Source organism: Triticum dicoccoides, chromosome 2A (assembly GCF_002162155.2).
Source record: "Triticum dicoccoides isolate Atlit2015 ecotype Zavitan chromosome 2A, WEW_v2.0, whole genome shotgun sequence".
NCBI classification, from domain to species: domain Eukaryota; kingdom Viridiplantae; phylum Streptophyta; class Magnoliopsida; order Poales; family Poaceae; genus Triticum; species Triticum dicoccoides.
Window position 1 is genome coordinate 622,876,673 of NC_041382.1, and position 5,723 is coordinate 622,882,395.

A 5,723-nucleotide genomic window follows, 5' to 3' on the forward strand; every position below is an offset into this window, starting at 1 on the left:
AAAACATAGGCGCAGCCCCTGGTATACGAACCAGGGTGCTGTCAGCGTCTGACCGGGAAGTACCGATCCTCCGTGAAATGCAGAAAAATCTCCAACGATTTGAGACCTCCGAACAGCTGACTGGCTCTCGCCGCATCATGACAGTCAGTTTTCGGCTTTCTCTACTGAGGTGCTCATCCGGTTTAGACCAGGGCACAATCACAGTAGTTCTCCCTTTACTACCCTAGCCGATGTAGTGGAATGTAGGATAGCAAGCACATGAGCCAGACAACCCAACTATTGACCAAAGACATGATTCAGAGCCAATGCATATAATGCTAAATTCGGGGTGCCGAACTATACTTACAAGAAGTGTTCGGACTTTTGTTGCCGTAATGTGGGGTGCTATAAAGCCCCTGGCAAACATCAAAATGTACCAAAGTGTACGGGTGCTACCTGATGGGGTTATCCATAGGGAAACTGAAAAAATAATGCAAATAGAGAAGGAAAATAGAAAAGATGTAAAGGTAAAAAGTCGGGATCCTACAGCTCCTGCTACAAACTGTTTTCACTATAATTTAATTAGTACGTCAAGGCACATTGATACAAGTAGTGCAATAAGCAACAGGCTATTCAACATGTTGAAACCAGGGAAGAGCTGCATGTGGGTCCTGGAAGACAGGTAGAGTTATCGTTAACGGAATCACCAAAAAAGTCCCCGTATGTATGTGCTCCTTGCCATCTTGGTGTGTTTGTCCTTCAAGAGGAGCGATAACTAGACCACCCGATGGGGTCTGTGGGATTAAAACCTGAAATAAAACAAGCAAAAGTGAAAGTATGTGTGCATCCGATGTCAGTTGAGCCGTGCTGTGGATCACGAGCTAGCTATGCCTCCATCGATGCCCATGGAATTTTGAGTGCGTAGTTATGTATGTGCGGCACGCAGGCCACCGCTTGATCGGGACTAAGACGGAGGCCGGATTGCTAGTCGAGCTCCTAACAAGCCGAGCTCTCCTGCTGCAGAGTAGTCCGGACCCTCTTAAGTGTATCCGAGGGCTCGGCAGCCGAATGAAGGTTCTGCTTGAGAAGGCCGCTTTGTACTTCTGCTGCTAGGGCAGCTGTTTGCTCTTTTGTGCGGAGAGAGCGTTCCGTATTGCCATTGACTGTTATGACGCCGCGTGGGCCGGGCATCTTGAGCTTGAGATAAGCATAATGTGGCACTATGTTGAATCGAGCAAACACAGTTCATCCGAGAAGTGCATGATAGCCGCTACGGAATGGGACGATATCGAAGACTAACTCCTCGCTTTAGAAGTTGTCCGGAGATCCAGAGACAACCTCTAATGTGATTGAGCCCATACAACTGGCCTCTACGCCTGGAATGACTCCTTTAAAGGTGGTCTTTGTAGGCTTGATCCTTGATGGGTTAATGCCCATTTTTCGCATTGTATCCTAACAGAGCAGATTGAGGCTGCTACTGCCGTCCATAAGGACGTGAGTTAGGTGGAACCCATCAATTATCGGGTCTAAGCCTAGTGCTGTTGAGCCTCCGTGACGGATACTGGTCGGGTGATCCCGGCGATCAAAGGTCACATGACGACCATGGATTGAATTTTGGGGCGACTGGCTCTATCGCGTAGACACCTCTGAGCGCACGCTTGCGCTCCCTCTTGGGGATGTGGGTAGCATATATCATGTTCACCGTTTTGACATGAGGGGGAAACTTCTTCTGTCCCCCTGTGTTCGGTTGTCGTGGCTCTTTGTCATCGTCCTCGCTTTGCGATCCCTTTTCCCTGTTCTCGGCGTTTAATTTGCCGGCCTGTTTGAAAACCCAACACTCTCTATTTGTATGATTAGGAGGCTTGTCGGGGGTGCCATGAATCTTGCACGGACGATCAAGTATGCGGTCTAAGCTAGATGGGCCCGAATTGTTCTTTTGGAATGGCCTCTTCCGCTGACCGGACTTAGAGCCACTGAATCCGGCATCGACCGCCATATCATCGGTGTTGTCACTGTTGTTTTGGCGCTTGTATCTATTGCGTCGAGACTTGTCTTTGTTGCTTTTAACTTCAGGGGTGCCAGCGTCGCTTGCATTGTTTTTTCTACGGGCCAACCAACTGTCCTCGCCCGCACAAAAGTGGGTCATGAGTGCCGTGAGGGCTGCCATAGATTTTGGCTTTTATTGGCCAAGGTGGCGAGCGAGCGATTCGTCGTGGATGCTATGCTTAAAAGCTGCTAGAGCTTCGGCGTCCAGACAGTCGAAAATTTGGTTCTTTTTAGTTAAGAACCTTGCCCAGAATTTCCTGGCGGACTCTCTGGGTTGTTGAACTATATGGCTTAAGTGATCAGCGTCCGAAGGTCAAACATATGTACCTTGGAAGTTATCGAGGAAAGCCTCTTCCAAGTCCTCCCAGCTGCCAATGGAATTTTCAGGCAGACTGTTTAGCCAATGCCGAGCTGGCCCTTTGAGTTTTAGAGGGAGGTATTTTATGGCGTGGAGGTCATCTCCGTGAGCCATACGGATGTGGAGAATGAAGTCCTCGATCCATACTGCAGGTGTGACGCCCCCGATTCAATCATACACTAATCATGCACGCAAATGTGTACGATCAAGATCAGGGACTCACGGGAAGATATCACAACACAACTCTAAAACATAAATAAGTCATACAAGCATCATAATACAAGCCAGGGGCCTTGAGGGCTCGAAAACAAGTGCTCGATCATAGACAAGCCAGCGGAAGCAACAATATCTGAGTACAGACATAAGTTAAACAAGTTGCCATAAGATGGCTAGCACAAACTGGGATACAGATCGAAAGAGGCGCAGACCTCCTGCCTGGGATCCTCCTAACTACTCCTGGACGTCGTCAGCGGGCTGCAGATAGTAGTAGGCACCTCCGGTGTAGTAGTCGTCATCGTCGACGGTGGCGTCTGGCTCCTGGACTCCAGCATCTGGTTGCGACAACCAGAAACAAAGGAAAGGGGGAAAAAGGGGGGAGAAAGCAACCGTGAGTACTCATCCAAAGTACTCGCAAGCAAGGAGCTACACTACATATGCATGGGTATATGTGTAAAGGGCCATATCGATGGACTGAACTGCAGAATGCCAGAATAAAAGGGGGATAGCTAATCCTGTCGAAGACTACGCTTCTGGCAGCCTCCGTCTTGCAGCATGTAGAAGAGAGTAGAATGAAGTCCTCCAAGTAGCATCTCCAAGTAGCATCTCCAGGTAACATCTCCATGTAGCATCTCCAGGTAACATCTCCAAGTAGCATCGCATAGCATAATCCTACCCGGTGATCCTCCCCTCGTCGCCCTGTGGAAAAGCGATCACCGGGTTGTCTGTGGAACTTGGAAGGGTGTGTTTTATTAAGTATACGGTTCTAGTTGTCATAAGGTCAAGGTACAACTCCAAGTCGTCCTGTTACCGAAGATCACGGCTATTCGAATAGATTAACTTCCCTGCAGGGGTGCACCAACTTACCCAACACGCTTGATCCCATTTGGCCGAACACACTTTCCTGGGTCATGCCCGGCCTCGGAAGATCAACACGTTGCAGCCCCACCTAGGCACAACAAAGAGGCCAGCACGCCGGTCTAAACCTAAGCGCACAGGGGTCTGGGCCCATCGCCCATAGCACACCTGCACGTTGCGAGGGCGGCCGGAAGCAGACCTAGCCTAGCAGGCGTCCCAGTCCAATCCGGCGCGCGCCGCTCCGTCGCTGACATCTGAAGTGCTTCGGCTGATACCACGACGCCGGGATACCCATAACTACTCCCACGTAGATGGTTAGTGCGTATAGGCTCGTAGCCAACTCAGATCAAATACCAAGATCTTGTTAAGCGTGTTAAGTATCCGCGAACGCCGAACAGGGCCAGGCCCACCTCTCTCCTAGGCGGTCTCAACCTGCCCTGTCGCTCCGCCACAAAGATCCACTCGCGGGTGCTCCACCAGCCGACCCGACTTTAGTCTCCACATGTATCATGTATAAAGTATATAGTATATACCCATGATCACCTCCCGAGTGATCACGGCCCGATAGTATAGCACGGCAGACGGACAAGAATGTAGAGCCACAGATGAAAATACTAGCATCCTATACTAAGCATATAGGATTGTAGGTAAAGGTAACAACAGTAGTATCAAGGACAGGCTATGCATCAGGATAGGTATAATCAGAAAGCAGTAACGTGCTACACTACTCTAATGCAAGCAGTATAGAGTAGAATAGGCGATATCTGGTGATCAAGGGGGGGGGGGCTTGCCTGGTTGCTCTGGCAAGAGAGAGGGGTCGTCAACTCCGTAGTCGAACTGGGCAGCAGCAGCGTCGGTCTCGTAGTCTACCGGAGATAAGAGGGGGAAGAAACAATGAATACAATGCAAACATAAACACGACGATGCGTGACGTGACAATGAGCGGTGCTAGGTGTGCCCTAACGTGGTATGAGGTGGTACCGGTTAAGGGGGAAAACATTCGGGAAGTATTCCCGGTGTTTCGCGTTTTCGGGCAGAGAAGCCGGAGGGGGAAAGTTGCAAGTTCGATAGGTTAGGGGTTTGTGGCGGACGAACGGACTGCGTATCCGGAATCGTCTCGTCGTTCTGAGCAAATTTCATGTTGAAAATATTTTAATCCGAGTTACGGATTAAAAGATATGATTTTCTAAAGATTTTATTAATTTCTGGAATTTAATTAATTATTTAATTTAATCTGAAAATGGAATTATGACATCAGCATGATGTCATGTTGACATCAGCAGCCAACATGGATTGACTAAGTCAAACTTACACGTGGGTCCCATTTGTCATACTCTGTTAGCTAGTTAACGGTAGTTAATTAGGTAAATTAGTCATTAGGTTAATTAACCTTATTTAGTTAATTTAATCAGAATTAATTAAGTTAATTATTTAGTTAATTAACTAATTAGTTAATTAATTTTATTAGTAATTAATTATTTATTATATTTTTTATATATATTTATATTTTTTAATTCTTTTTTTTATAAACGTTCTGGGGCTGGGGCCGTTCGGTCAGTGGCCTAAGGCCTTATCGGGCACAGGGGGAGCGGGCGCTGGGTACTACGGTTCCGGGCGCCGGGGCGTGATGGCGCCCGAGCGGAGGCCGAGCACGGGCGGCGGCCAGCGAGGGGCCGCGGCGAAGGCCGGCGCAGGGCGCGCGGAGGGTCGCCGCAGAGGTGCGGCCGGTCGAGGGCGACAACGGCGAGCGAGAGGCGCCGGTGCACAGGGGGGGCTGCGAGCACACGGGGAAGCCGGAGACGGCGCCGCAGCGGCAGTTGGCCGAAGCAAGAGGCGGGCGAGCGCGAGGCGCGTGGGTCGGCGAGGCCAGAGCAGCGCCGGTGAGGCGGGACCTCGCACGCGGGAGAGTGACGAGCGGGAACTGGAGCGGACGCGGTCAGGCTCAGGCGCGGTCGAGGCGAGGACGGCCAGTGAGCCACGGTGGTGCGGCCCGGGACAGAGGGGAAAGGAGGGGGGGGTCCTCACAGCGGTGCGTAGGGCAATGGCAGCGGTTGCCGAGGAGGAGGACAGGGACGCGTGCGTTGCCGGAGATGAGGAGGCGGTCCGGCGAGGTGGCATTCCGACGAGGGAGGTTTCGGGCGGCGGCGGGCGTCGGGGTCGGGGACGAGGCAGTCCGGCGATGGCGCGGCCACGGAGGAGGCGGCGACGACCGAGCGGCGCCGTTGCGGTGGCGCCAGCGGTGGGGCGACAGCAAGTGGGGACGGGG